The sequence below is a fragment of the Ctenopharyngodon idella genome, chromosome 3 (genome assembly GCF_019924925.1).
Source record: "Ctenopharyngodon idella isolate HZGC_01 chromosome 3, HZGC01, whole genome shotgun sequence".
Classification (NCBI taxonomy): domain Eukaryota; kingdom Metazoa; phylum Chordata; class Actinopteri; order Cypriniformes; family Xenocyprididae; genus Ctenopharyngodon; species Ctenopharyngodon idella.
In genome coordinates this window covers 12723101-12736728 of record NC_067222.1, presented here as the reverse complement: position 1 = coordinate 12736728, position 13628 = coordinate 12723101, and the positions used below count along the sequence as shown (strand labels likewise).

General features: G+C 36.7%; 1 protein-coding gene and 2 long non-coding RNA genes across 42 annotated transcripts in view; 2 read left to right on the top strand and 1 right to left on the bottom strand.

Annotated features, from left to right (window-relative positions):
- Positions 1 to 13628, top strand: part of LOC127509830 (uncharacterized) — a 502366-nt gene that overhangs the window by 466781 nt on the left and 21957 nt on the right. The gene's annotated exons all lie outside the window — the stretch shown is intronic.
- LOC127510066 (uncharacterized) lies at positions 1749 to 5462 on the bottom strand. The gene is made up of 3 exons (XR_007929443.1): positions 5367 to 5462; positions 4297 to 4593; positions 1749 to 3545 (listed from the first exon to the last, which is right to left on the bottom strand). It is a non-coding gene; the product is annotated as an uncharacterized LOC127510066 (long non-coding RNA).
- LOC127510080 (uncharacterized) lies at positions 12093 to 13292 on the top strand. The gene is made up of 3 exons (XR_007929463.1): positions 12093 to 12390; positions 12853 to 13106; positions 13173 to 13292. It is a non-coding gene; the product is annotated as an uncharacterized LOC127510080 (long non-coding RNA).

Genomic DNA, 13628 nt, shown 5'->3' with positions numbered 1-13628 from the left:
ACACCTGCAAAGGCCTTTAAATGGTCTCTCAGTCTAGTTCTGTAGGCTACACAATCATGGGGAAGACTGCTGACTTGACAGTTGTCCAAAAGACGACCATTGACACCTTGCACAAGGAGGGCAAGACATAAAAGGTCATTGCAAAAGAGGCTGGCTGTTCACAGAGCTCTGTGTCCAAGCACATTAATAGAGAGGCGAAGGGAAGGAAAAGATGTGGTAGAAAAAAGTGTACAAGCAATAGGGATAACTGCACCCTGGAGAGGATTGTGAAACAAAACCCATTCAAAAATGTGGGGGAGATTCACAAAGAGTGGACTGCAGCTGGAGTCAGTGCTTCAAGAACCACTACGCACAGACGTATGCAAGACATGGGTTTCAGCTGTCGTGTCAAGCCACTCTTGAACAACAGACAGCGTCAGAAGCGTCTCGCCTGGGATAAAGACAAAAAGGACTGGACTGCTGCTGAGTGGTCCAAAGTTATGTTCTCTGATGAAAGTAAATTTTGCATTTCCTTTGGAAATCAAGGTCCCAGAGTCTGCAGGAAGAGAGGAGAGGCACACAATCCACGTTGCTTGAGGTCCAGTGTAAAGTTTCCACAGTCAGTGATGGTTTGGGGTGCCATGTCATCTGCTGGTGTTGGTCCACTGTGTTTTCTGAGGTCCAAGGTCAACGTAGCCGTATACCAGGAAGTTTTAGAGCACTTCATGCTTCCTGCTGCTGACCAACTTTATGGAGATGCAGATTTCATTTTCCAACAGGACTTGGCACCTGCACACAGTGCCAAAGCTACCAGTACCTGGTTTAAGGACCATGGTATCCCTGTTCTTAATTGGCCAGCAAACTCGCCTGACCTTAACCCCATAGAAAATCTATGGGGTATTGTGAAGAGGAAGATGCGATATGCCAGACCCAACAATGCAGAAGAGCTGAAGGCCACTATCAGAGCAACCTGGGCTCTAATAACACCTGAGCAGTGCCACAGACTGATCGACTCCATGCCACGCCGCATTGCTGCAGTAATTCAGGCAAAAGGAGCCCCAACTAAGTATTGAATGCTGTACATGCTCATACTTTTCATGTTCATACTTTTCAGTTGGCCAAGATTTCTAAAAATGCTTTCTTTGTATTGGTCATTAGTAATATTCTAATTTTCTGAGATACTGAATTTGGGATTTTCCTTAGTTGTCAGTTATAATCATAAAAATTAAAAGAAATAAACATTTGAAATATATCAGTCTGTGTGTAATGAATGAATATAATATACAAGTTTCACTTTTTGAATGGAATTAGTGAAATAAATCAACTTTTTGATGATATTCTAATTATATGACCAGCACCTGTACTTTCAACCTGACAATGTAGTTATTTGAACTTATAAAGTTTAGTTGGAATAACTTTACGAAAATAAAGTGAACTTATTTTTTTAGTTTTAAACACCACAGCTCATGTCCCAGATAGCAGACCAACCTTGAATCAATGTTTATGCATTAACCAAATTATCATTGAATCAATGTTGAAATTTAAGTTGATTTTTCATCAGGTTTGCACCCTGAAATAATGTTATTTCAATGATGAAAAATAGATCAAGATGGTTGTAAAATTAATGTTTTTTCAACCTTAATTAAATCACCTCTTTAACATTGAATTAACATGGAAACAATATCAAATCAGTCTTGCTTTGTGTACAGCAAGATTAAACCAGTTAAATGTCTATTTCTACTCATTTCAATCAGAGACAATGTAAGGGCTGGAGTTAATATGGTTTTAATGAACAATTCACAACTTCCTTCAGTTTACATACAAATGTATTTATTTATAACCACACACTGTTTGAACAGGAATTAACATCACATTCAGGAAAAACAAGTGGCTGGAAAAATGGCATTTCATGGTGACAAACAAATAGACCTGGGGCCTGTACCATGAAGCTGGATTAGCTGGCTAGCCAGCTAAGTTTCAGATTAGTTTGTGCCAATCCTGGGTTTTAGGAACCATGAAAGTGACTTGGCTTTTAGCGGTGTTCATCACCATAGTAACTTACGCTCCACAGCTAACCTGCTCCGGGGCAGGTTATGTTCTGGGTAAAAGATCTCAAACCAAAATTGGACCAATCAGATGTGAGCAAAGTGACACTGACACATCCAACGCAATAAAGTCCCTCCCCCAGTTTCTCTTCCTCCAAATTAAAGATCACTATATAATAAAAACAAATATTTAACGATGAAATTGTCTTGCTTTAATGATTTATAGAATTATTTTATGACTTATATATGATTTAAATAATTATTATATGATCTATATTATTAATCCATTTCACACAAGCAATTTTAGTTTAACAGTTATTATTAAGCATTTATTTTAAATAAATATTTATACAGAATGTAGAATCAACAGATAACTCTTTAAAAATGACTACATAACGTTACATGTTTGAGTCTCTATTGCTGTATATAATAAACTATATAAACACTTGACAATTTTCACTTGCTCTGATAGAGCAAGATAATTTCTTTTATTTGTCCTTTTTCATGGACAAGTTTCTTCTTTAGTGTAAATGCATTTAAATTCTTCATTTTCTTCAGCAAAAGAGTTTTGAATCGTGTTGACTCTCTCGCGAGAAGTAAATCACGGTTTCTTTCTGCTGCAAGGCATGTGATTGGCTGTTTGCCACTGATGTCACGCATTCACGTGCACGCGCTCCACAAACTCAGGATCAAAGCCTGAGTTGACAGAGAAAGTTGATGATCAGCATCATGGTACCAACAAAGCCGGATTGGAGTGGTTTGGTTTTGTCAACTTGAAATTAATCCTATAACCCTGAGTTTGTTCAACTATCATCATGGTACAGGCCCCTGGTTTCACAGACAGGGCTTAGCCTAAGCCAGGATCAGACCTTAGTTCAATTATTTAAGTAGCTTTTATAGACATGCCTTAGAAAAAACAATCATTGCCATTGTTTTGTCTCAAGATAAACACCAGTAGTGACATATTTTAAGATATGTTTTCAGTTAAAACAGCTCAAACATGCATTTTAGTCTGGGACTAGGTTTAAGCCTTGTCTGTGAAAGGGGTTAAGTAGTAAAAAAAATACATTATTGGCGTTCATCTTGAAACAAAACAATAGCACAGACAAATTTTAAGATGTCAGTGCAAATTACTTTCAGTTAAAACAGCTCAAACATGCATTTTAGTCGTTGGAAAAAGAGCCTGGAAAACTGTGACAACATAAATGCAACCTGCATCTGTAAAATGGAAGTAAATACACATGGAAACTCACCATCGAGGACAGAAACACAGTACTACAGACTGAAACACTACCACAGTTCACTGTTCAGGACTTGAAGCTTTTCAAGGATTGAAGCTACTCTTCTAATGCAAAAAGTATGTCCTTATTCATTAAATTGATACTCTGACGAACTCAGGGATTTCCACCATGAGCAAAGACCACAAGCTGATCAGGAGCACAAACGGAGGCAGTTTTGCAGAAACAGCAAACACAAACTTTGAGGCCTCCTTTTTCTCAGGCTTCACTTGTTGTAAGACATCTAAAGAAAACAAAAACAAACAGGAAGTTAAAACTGCACAATGTTCTTAAACATTTGATCGGTAGTAGTGTATGACTGACAGAAGGTGGGTCATAAATATTTGGAAATGTGACTGTTACAATGTACAACAAAATTAAGTGAAACTTGAAATATGATTTAAAAAAAAAAAGGTTTAAGTTAAAACATGCTGAATTCAAATTTATGACTATTTAATATAAACCAGTATAGGTTGATGTATACCAGAAATAAAACCAAATTTACCCAAGTCTAATTGCGCATCACACGCTGAAAATCCCCCCCAGCAAACCCAAACAAAAACTTACCAAATGCAGATAGATGAGTTTTACAATCGTTTCACACTTGGGTAAATTTGGTTTTATATTCGCATAGGCTACAATAACTTTGTACACTACATTGGACATTCAGTGGATGTTCGCAAGTAAGTGTGCCATTAAAATAATACTTGCCCATTTCGATCGATTGTGAAAAATGTTGTAAGTTTTACAATTGGTTGTAAATATCGTGTCGCTGTTCAGAATCTGCAAACATTAACTTTATTGCACATTATTAGAACGTTCTTAAACGCGGAAGTCCGAATGTGCGAATATAAAACCAACTTTACCCAAGTTCAGTTCAGCCTTCAAATAACCCGCTGTTAAACTGAAGTACAGGGACTTCACTGCACATTACTCAAACCACCCGCCCCTCCGTAAAGCTAGACATTGTTTGCAATAAAACAACTTTCTCACACCTGAAAGGAGGGCAGTAATCAAATCCAATACAGCATCCGATGGGAACACATACAAACCGATGAAAAAGACAGGCTGGGGTACAACAAACGAGCCATTGGTGCAACGAGCAGTAATAAAAAGAGATTAGCACAACGCTACGTGCTAACAGCACATACTTGTAACCACTGTAGCAACAGAAAAAGGGGAGGATCCGGACGTGACGCATCCCAGGCTTCTTCTTCTTCTTCTTCTTCTTCTTGTGACGTTTATTGGCGGTGGGCAAGCCAACTTTTGGTGCACTACCGCCACCAACTGAACTGGAGTGTGAAGTGACAATGGGAATGATTATATATCTATATCTACATCCATATATACGTGTATATATACACACATATATATACATACATACACATATATATCTATAAAAAAAAAAAACTTATATTATATAAAGACTTATATTCTCCTGAAGTTTCCTGTATCTATTATATATTTTATTAACATTCTTCTGAATTTTCTATTGCCTAATATCAGTTCTAATGTCTAATGTTCTAATATTATTTGCACCTTCTGTTTGTATCTTTGTTTTTAGCATTTGTCTCTCTTTACTATATGCTCTACACAGGGGCGCAACTGTACATTTGCTGTATGCGAGATCATGGTTGGCGCCCCCTCTAGCCTACATTGTGTTTGTCTACTTGTGACTTTAATGAATATGACATTGAGCAATTGATATGATCAATTAATCCAGAAAAATCCAAAGGATTCACATTTTCTCACATTTTTCATTTTTCTTGCCACTCTATATCCCCTAACCCTCACACACAGAAAACTTCCTGCATTTTACTGTCGATTTAACACGGTAATTAGATTAATTAATTATTATTAAATAAATTAATTACGATTAAAAAAAAAACTTTAAATTTTAAAACTTTAAAATTTTAACACGGCAGTGTTTCATTTCTGAATCTGCGTTTTGAACGTAACAAAAGTGATTCAGCGGATCATTCATAAAAGACTTGAAGCGGCGCTACACAGACCGACCGGTTGTAAGACATCAAACACTTACAGGTTACTAATAGGTTACGTTTACCAATTTCTTGTTATCCACATGGACATCGATGTCCTCATTTTAAGACACTGTTTTTCATTTTCATTTTCTTTTTTGCGTTTTCTGTTTTCTGTTCTGCGCCCCAGAAACGCTTCCCTCCTCTGTCCATTTTGGACATGTGACTGTCCGTAACAGAGCAGCGGCTCTTGTCGAAATGGTGAGCAGTTGATATCACTTGAATTTAAAATGCTAAACAAACATTGTTTTTCAACAAACATCATTTTTAAATTTATTTTAAACGTTTTATTCAAAAAGATTTTCAAAGACGTTTTGGCACAATGGCGCACCCTCCGTGCGGCGCCCCTATGCACTGCATATACTGCATACCCCATTTTTGCGCCACTGGCTCTACACTGTAATTAAATGCTCCACTGTTTCAATTTCACCACAAATCTACAAAACCCAGAAGGGTGCTTCCTGATTTTATGCAGGTTTCCATTTAAAGATGAATGTCCTAATCTTAATCGTGTTATTATTACTTCTTCTCTTCTTTTAAAGTCACTTCCAGTCTCATTAATTTGTAATCCTACTTTCTTTTGGATTTTATATAGATGTCTACCTGTCTTCTCCATATCCCATTTTTGTTGCCAAGATTTAATAACAGCTTGCTTTATAATTATCTTTGCTTCTGCTTTACTGATTTTTACATCAATTTCTACATTATTTTTATTCAATGATCTTTTAGCATGTTTATCTGCCATTTCGTTTCCATCTATTCCAACATGTGCTGGGACCCATAAAAATGACACAACCCTGTCATGATCATGTAATCTATACAGCAGTTGCATTATTTCTATAATAATATCTTGTCTGCAATTTGATTGACCCGATTAAATACTTCTTAACGCAGCCATTGAATCTGAACATACCACTGCTTTCTTAATCTGAGTCTCTTCCAACCATTGTAAAGCTATGACAATAGCAATCAATTCTGTAGTAAATACAGATAAGTAGTCTGGTGTTCTTTTTGTAATAATTACTTCTTGTTGTGGTATGACTATTGCTGCTCCTGTCTTATTGGATTCTGGATCTTTTGAACCATCTGTATAAATCTGTACATTATCATAGTACATCCGTTCCATATACTGATTTACTTCATTTATTACACCACTATTGGATTTTTCTACTTTTAGTAAATACAGATCTATTGCAGGCATTTTAAATAACCACGGAGGGAGTACAGCTATAGGCACTGCATCACTGTATTTCCTATTTACTAAATCCATTGTTTGTGCCATTTCTTCTGCTATCCACCCAATGCTTTTTTATATTTGTTCTCTCATGCTCCCAACATTCTTCAAATATCGCCTTTGTTGGATGCTTACTGCTGTGGCCTTTTAAAGATACCCAAGAAGTCATTTTTAATTGCATGCGTCTTTCTTCTAAGGGCATTTCACCCATTTCTACCTGCAGAGCAGCTCTGGGTGATGTTCTGAACGCTCCGCAGCATATTCTCAAAGCTTGTGTCTGCACCTTGTCAGTTTTTTCCAGTACATGCTGGTTGCTGATCCGTATGCAATACATCCATAATCAATACCAGACCTAATAACTGCTAGATATATGTTTCTGAGAGAACTACGGCTAGCCCCCCATTCACTAACCGCTAAACATCTCATAACATTCAGTGCTTTCTTACATTTAATCAATAACTTTTCTACATGTATATTAAAGTTCAGTTTCTCATCTAACCAAACACCAAGAAACCTTACTACTGATACCTGCTCCAATTGCTTTCCATAAAGAAACAACTTAATTTGAACATTTTTCTTCTTTGTAAAACATATTACCTGTGTTTTCTCTACTGATACTCGAAAGCCCCACTTCTGTGCCCACTCTTCAACTTTATTTACTGCTTGCTGAACTTTCTTAACTGTGTAAGTTATATTTCTGCCTCTTCTCCAAAGTGCACCATCGTCTGCATATATTGACCTCCCCATCCCTTTTTCCACCTCATTAAATATATCATTGATCATTATATTAAATAGAAGGGGGCTGCATCCCAGGCTGAAACTAACCAGCCCTGAAATAGCGCACACTCGCTGCTGATTGGTGATCACGAGTGTCAATCACCACCCTTACCTCATTCATACGGTCACACAAACAACTTTCGACTACTAATAAATGCTGTAAAAATGTTTCTCCTCTTAGGACCTAAAGCTTTTCAATGTTTTTTGATGACTGAGGACACTTTACAATACATGGTAAGTAATTTCTATAAAAACTGATATAGTTGTTAATAGATAATGAATTACTAATGTTGGATATGTTTGAGTAAAATCCATGTAGTTTATTGACTTGCATGTTATCCTCTTTAACAAACTTTAGACTTGAAATTATCCAAACCAGATGTTCATTAACTCACCTTTATGCCATCCCAAATGCATGTGATTTTTGTGTTGTTTTTTCTGATAAATATCTGTTTTGTAATAATTTTGTTTTACATGTGTCCTCTCTCTCTCTCTCTCTCTCTCTCTCTCTCTCTCTCTCAAAGTGATGGTTTGCATTACTGTGTATGAATCGTCAAGGTATCAGTTAAATATCTTCTTTACATTTCTACTGAAGGAAAAAAAAGACACATCTGGATGGCCTGAAGGTGAGTAACAGCAAATTTTCATTTTTGTGTGAGCAATCCCTTTAATCAAGAGCGTTCAAATATATGTATTGGGGTGTAAAGATAATTTATGATTTGTTGATGCATGTTTTATTTTCAGACTAAATTATAAATGCAACCTCTGACTGATTCAGATGCATTTCTTAATTGCAAATGTGGCTAGTCATAAATAGAAATTATTTTAGTTTTGTAAAAAAAATTGTCCTATCCTTTGCTATCAAATATCTACACATAATCTGATTCATTATTACAGATTATTCTGAATTTTTTTTTTTTTTAAATGAGAAAAATAATCACAATTGCTTTATCACAGACTGAAAACATTCACCTGAGAAGAGTGTGTCCTGTAGGCCCTTTTTTTCCTGAGAGAAAGTCCTGAAGACCTCCTCAACGAGTACCTTGTGAGTTGAACGTCAGCATATTCTGATTTATTTTTCAGAAAAAGTATAAATTTGTTTATTTTGTAGTTATTCTAGCAAAAGGCAATGAAACTGGTATGTTTTATGTACACGACTTTAGGATAACCAAACAGATGATTGTGAGGGTGACCCTGAGCAGCTCTTAGTGGTGGTGTTCATTATTCTGAAGGAGGGGGAGAACTTCATGAACCACCTGCTGAAATTGACATTGTGAGCGAGGGAGTTAAAGTTTTTGAATCAACTCACTTCAGTCACATCAGCTTGTGCCCTGCTTCTGGGTATGATATACATCAACCTATAATGGTTTGTATGAAAGCTTGCGGTCTTTGCTCGTGGTGGAAATCCCTGAGTTCGTCAGAGTATCAATTTAATGAATAAGGACATACTTTTTGCATTAGAAGAGTAGCTTCAATCCTTGAAAAGCTTTAAGTCCTGAGCAGTGAACTGTGGTAGTGTTTCAGTCTGTAGTACTGTGTTTCTGTCTTCGTTTCCATGTGTATTTACTTCCATTTTACAGATGCAGGTTGCATTTATGTTGTCACAGTTTTCCAGGCTCTTTTTCCAACGACTAAAATGGCATGTTTGAGCTGTTTAACTGAAAGTAATTTGCACTGACATCTTAAATTTGTCTGTGCTATTGTTTTGTCTCAAGATGAACGCCAATAATGTATTTTTTACTACTTAACCCCTTTCACAGACAAGGCTTAAACCTAGTCCCAGACTAAAATGCATGTTTGAGCTGTTTTAACTGAAAACTTATCTTAAAATATGTCACCACTGGTGTTTATCTTGAGACAAAACAATGGCAATGATTGTTTTTTCTAAGGCATGTCTATAAAAGCTACTTAAATAATTGAACTAAGGTCTGATCCTGGCTTAGCCTAAGCCCTGTCTGTGAACCAGGTCTATTTGTTTGTCACCATGAAATGCCATTTTTACAGCCACTTGTTTTTCCTGAATGTGATGTTAATTCCTGTTCAAACAGTGTGTGGTTATAAATAAATACATTTGTATGTAAACTGAAGGAAGTTGTGAATTGTTCATTAAAACCATATTAACTGCAGCCCTTACATTGTCTCTGATTGAAATGAGTAGAAATAGACATTTAACTGGCTTAGAATCTTGCTGTACATAAAGCAAGACTGATTTGATATTGTTTCCATGTTAATTCAATGTTAAATAGGTGATTTAATTAAGGTTGAAAAAACATTAATTTTACAACCATCTTGATCTATTTTTCATCATTGAAATAACATTATTTCAGGGTACAAACCTGATGAAAAATCAACTTAAATTTCAACATTGATTCAATGATAATTTGGTTAATGCATTAACATTGATTCAAGGTTGATTCAAGGTTGGTCTGTTATTTGGGATCTGAAACATCATCACTGATTGTCAGGGTTTAGTGTTATTAGAGCCTCTAAACTTTCTACTGATCTTGTGATCCTGCAGCATTTGCTCCAGCAGTGTCACGACAATCTGATCACTTGAAGAATTAAAAAAAAAATAAAAATGCTGGACAGTAATGTGAGAAATTGTAGTCTGCCTCAACCCAGTTTCCACTCCAAAGTGTATTTTACAATGAGCTCATCCCCAAAATGGCTTAATTATCATAGAGAAGAAAAGTCAACGGTTATGTTGTTTCTGCACCATTTGGGATAATCACATCCTGACCAAATGGTCATCAATTGTAGAATTGGTGTGGGACAGTGGGAATGACAATGAGGTGTGTTACAACTTCATTAACATACAGACCACAGCTGTTAAAACATGAGAAACTACATTAACATGAAGAGTGGCAAACTGAATAAAAGGCTTGAGATTTGGATGTTCTGGGTTCATTCTGACGCCGGTGAACCCAAGGTGCTTCATACACTTTGCCACCTCTATGCTGCAATAAACTTCATATTTGAGATCTTCAATGGCATTTTATTTTTATTTTTTTTCTTACAGTAAGTTTTGAACTATGGCAGGGGTGTCCAAACTCGGTCCTGGAGGGCCACAGTCCTGCAGAGTTTAACTCCAGCCCCAATTAAACACGCCTGAACCAGCTAATCAAGATCTAATTAGGCATACTAGAAACCTCTTGTGATATCATGAAACTGTCTTCCTCCAGTTTCCATTAAAAAGAGGTGCAATACTCCAGATTTCCAAAAAACAAAACTTTAATCCAGTTGATACAGGCTAAAACAATCTTGGGATGCTGTTTGAGAAGAGTGTTTATGTATGTGTGTTGTTTCCAACAAAGAAATGTAGAAAATAGGTTACACACTATCACTGAATTAAATGACATAGGCTATAAATCATATTTCTTATCAATATACATTGAGTGAAACGAACACTGAAACTGCGATGATTAAAATGGCGTCTTAAAGATACACAATAAGGTGCAAACAGAATACTACACAGTGACATCAAAATTAGTTTTAATAAGCAATAAGTTTAGTATCACACCGAACTATTGCGGTCGTGAAACTGTGGTGAGTCCTGCACTAGTCAGAACGATAACAGATACACTTTCAAGCAAAATAATCATATTCAAGCATTTAACAGTTAATTACTTAACGCACACAATACTGCACAAAAAAAGCGATCACGAAGACTCTCTCTGTCCGAAACTCGTACAATCTGGGCCAATATGAACTAATACAGTAAAGTGGAAATTTACCGCACATCATCAGTTAAATTTGGTAATATACTGACACCTGTTGGCACATTTGTGTAATTTACAGCAGAGATTAAGTCGTGATCACGAGAAAACAACTTTTGTTATCTCGAGATCACGAGAAAATAAGTCGTGATCACGACAAAACAAGATAGAAAAAAATAATAATCCATGGCCGTTTAGGGCTTCCGTAAAATATAGAGTGTCTGTATAATATGTGTTTTTTATCAATTTTCAGGGCTTGTTTCTCTGTTCCATTTACTTAAACAGGCCAGTAAGAGATTAATAACTACCTTTATTCATTTTAATTATTCTAATGTCTAATTAAAACATCTACAAATGTATAAAACCATAGGGTAAAGCCCACAGACACTTGTTCAACAGTTCTCAGTGAATCTGCATGATTCATGGGTTCACTTTATCATCGCCCTCTACCGGTGAACCATTGACATTGAAAACTGTTTTAAAAACGTTCAGAAACAGCGATGACGCAATGAAGCCTCGTTTTCTGAAATCATGTGACTTTGGCAGTTTGATACACGCTCCGAATCACTGATTCGACACAAAAGATTCATAAAGCTTCGGAGACGGAGCCTAATGAAGCAGTGTTTCGAAATCGGCCATCACTGGCTGTTCCTTCAGCTCTTCTGTCGCTTTATTACCAAATCTTCAGCGTTTATGATCACATTTATGGCTTTTTGTTTTTAATTGTAGCTTTTAGGAACTTGGGAAATGAGGAACTGTTGTAATTTGAAACCGTTCACCGAAATGCCAATATATGACATGGACAGTTAAGTTTCTTCTGGTTGTTCTCCTGGAGTCTGGTGAGTATTTTTAATGGCTACACTTCTCTTTATATTATCACTTCCCCACATACAATCTGATCTTTATTGTCTCCATCATTCATTTTGCCTCTAATATTGTCAAGTTTTATCAGACTAAACCTTCAGAAATACTTGAAAAACTCCAAATGTGGTGTTTGTGTTTGTGTTCAGGTGTGTGTTGCTGATGCAGTGAAGTCAGAGTCAGTGACTGAGGGAGAATCAGTCTCTCTGAACTCTAGTGTCACTCAAATACAGACACATGAAGAGATCGAGTGGAAGTTTGGTGACTTTCTCATAGCTAGTGTAAAGAACAACAAGAGCATGTCTTATGATGGAAGTGCTGCTGGGAGATTCAGAGACAGACTGAAACTGGATCAGACTGGATCTCTGACCATCATCAACAGCAGAACCACAGACTCTGGACTTTATACAGTCTCCAGCAGCAGCAGAGACACGATCAACACGATCAATCTCACTGTCTATGGTGAGGAGAGAATTACTGTCTGTTTGATGATTTGGGTGTTTCTTTGATGTTCAGTTTTGGTTATAGACTTTAAGAAAATAAGCATATTAATAATGTTGGAATAACATTACTGACTCCTTTTTTTTAAGGCTATAGCATTTATTCATCTTATGCAGCTGAATAACTTTTATTCAATAGTCCTGCAAATTACAGCTTGATTGTAAATGAGGCATAATAAAAATATTCTCAAATATTTAACTGAAAATGTCCATGCTTTATTCACAAATTACATCTCTTAATTCATCTTCAACTTCTCAGTGCCACTGTTGTTTGCTTGCTGAACAAGTACGCTGTTCTTTCAATATCAGATTGTTTTTAAATGCTCTACTTTTCAGTCTTGGTTTCTCATCTACTTCATTAATACACATTTATCTATATTCTCTCACATTTTCCAACTCGTCTGCCTGTTCCTGTCATCACCAGAGACTTTTCTTCATCATCATCATCATGTTCATTGGTGTGTTCAGCTGTGAATGTGAGTCATGTGACTCTCTCCTGGTTCAAAGGAAACAGTTCATTGTCCAGCATCAGTGTGTCTGATCTCAGCATCAGTCTCTCTCTACCTCTGGGGGTGGAATATCAGGATAGAAACACCTACAGCTGTGTGCTGAACAATCCCATCAGAAACCAGACTCAACACCTCAACAACACTCAACTCTGTCACACATGTGCTGCAGGTACTTCACTGATGATATCTGGTGTTTCTGCACACATTGATCTGGGCTAATGACTGTCTCTTTCAGGTCCTCCAGTCTCTCTGACAGTGCTGATCTCTGCTGCTGCTGCTGCTGGATCTCTGTTGATTGTTGCTGCTGTCGGGATCTTCTGCATCTGCAGGAAACACAGAAACACACACAGAGAAGGCAAGTATTACCTGTATGTATATGTGTGTATATAATTCTCAAACATCATCTCTGTGAGTGTTTGTTTCTGTCATTATTGTTGAAACAGAGACTCGAGCAGAAGAGATCACTTACGCTGATCCCACATTCAACAGAAGAAACAGAAATAAATCGGTAAGATCTTTGATTTCTGTGTATGGTGTGTCTCTGTGTTGTTTCAGTCTGATTTTACTGTGTGTGTTTGTGTGTGTGTATGTGTGGTGTGTGTTTAATGATTTACACACACAGCAGCAGCTCAACATATATTTATAAAGCAGTAGATGTGTTTGTGGATTTACACTGTAGACCATCATTTAG